Below are 1805 nucleotides of genomic sequence, written 5' to 3' on the forward strand. Positions count from 1 at the left end.
TTTTTTTTTTTTTGTAAAAACTACAAAGTAATCGTATTAAGATGGATGCGTCCCCGGAAATGCTATGTTGTAGATTAGTCTTTATTATTTTCGATTCCACAGACGGTAATACGTATGGAACGCTGTAACTTTTAATCCGTGAGGACCTATTCTGCCAATATTACTTTTTCGGAAAGCTCTTGAAAAGTTACAAAGTGGTGATGGGTCTTCATTCCATTGGGCCCCATATTCGACCCCAAATTTTGACGTTTAGGGTGTTTCCATGATGTTTTTATTATTTGGAAGAGGTTAATGGATCGAAAAAATGTTCAGAGATGATATATGCATCTTTACTGAATAAAAGAGCACGTTGAAGCTGGCTATAATGGTCTATGTACCAAGTGGGACCCACTACAATTGATCTCTTGAATCCGCGGTAAAGGATATATGCGATTGTATGCAATCTACTAACATATGCAATCTACTAACTTTTTAAGAGCTTTCAAAAAATGTATTATCGGCGGAATAGGTCCTTACAGTTGAAAAGTTACAGACTTCCGTACGTATTGGAATCGAAAATAATAAAGAATAAACTACAACATAGCATTTCCGGGGACCCATCCATCTTAATACGATTATTTTGTAGTTTTTTCAACAAAAAAAAAATAATCGAACAACCTCAATCGAGCAACAATTTGAATTATAATGGTACTAAATGTTTAGTACATTGCATACAATCGCGCATATCCTTTACCGAGGATTCATGAGATCATTTGTAGTGGGTCCCACTTGGTACTTGGACCACTTTAGCCAGCTTCAACGTGCTCTTTTATTCGGTAAAGACGCATAAATCGTGTCCAAACACTTTTTAGATCCTTTAATCTCTTCAAATCACAAAAACCTCATGGAAACACCCTAAACGTCAAAATTTGGGGTCAAAAATGAGGCTCGAAGGAACAAAGACCGATCGCCACTTTGTAACTCTTTGAGAGCTTTCCGAAAAGATATTACTGGCGAAATAGGTCCCCACAGTTTAAAAGTTACGGCGTTCCTTACGTAGTAGCGTCTTTAAAACTTCTCATTTTTGGTTTAAACAACTAGTATCATTATAATTCAACTTGTTGCTCTATTGAGGTTGTTCGATTATTTTATTTTTGTTGAAAAAACTACAACGTAATCGTATTAAGATGGATGCGAACCGGAAATGCTATGTTGTAGTTTATTCTTTATTATTTTCGATTCCACAGACGCTAACACGTACGAAACGCGGTAACTTTTAAACCGTGAGGACATATTCCGGCAATAATACCTTTTCGGAAAGCTCTCGAAAAGTTACAAAGTGGCGATCGGTCTCTGTTCCTTCGAGCCTCATTTTCGACCCTATATTATGACGTTTAGGGTGTTTCCATGAGGTTTTTGTGATTAAAGGATCGAAAAAAGTGTTCGGACATGATTTATGCGTCTTGATCAAATAAAAGAGCACGTTGAAGCTGGCTAAAGCGGTCCACGTATCAAGTGGGACCCACTAAAAAGAACTCTTGAGTCCGCGGTAAAGGATATATGCGATTGTATGCAATGTACTAAAGGATGCGATCAAACCAGCATTAATGCACGATCCCATTAGAACTCCGCAGTCAAGCGTGCTTGGGCGAGAGTAGTACTAGGATGGGTGACCTCCCGGGAAATCCTCTTGTTGCATCCCTTTTTTGTTTTTTTCTTTTAACCTCTCATTTTTGTTTAACCAACTAGTACCATTATAATTCAAATTGTTGCTCTATTGAGGTTGTTCGATTATTATTTTTTTGTTGAAAAAACTACAAAGTAAT

General features: G+C 37.2%; 1 non-coding gene across 1 annotated transcript; it reads left to right on the plus strand.

The window, feature by feature from the left end:
• The first annotated feature begins 1564 nt into the window (after positions 1-1564).
• On the plus strand, positions 1565-1681 carry LOC111830805. Its single transcript, XR_002834134.1, has one exon. It is a non-coding gene; the product is annotated as a 5S ribosomal RNA (ribosomal RNA).
• The last annotated feature ends 124 nt before the right edge of the window (positions 1682-1805 follow it).

Source organism: Capsella rubella, unplaced genomic scaffold (genome assembly GCF_000375325.1).
Source record: "Capsella rubella cultivar Monte Gargano unplaced genomic scaffold, Caprub1_0 scaffold_5, whole genome shotgun sequence".
NCBI lineage: Eukaryota > Viridiplantae > Streptophyta > Magnoliopsida > Brassicales > Brassicaceae > Capsella > Capsella rubella.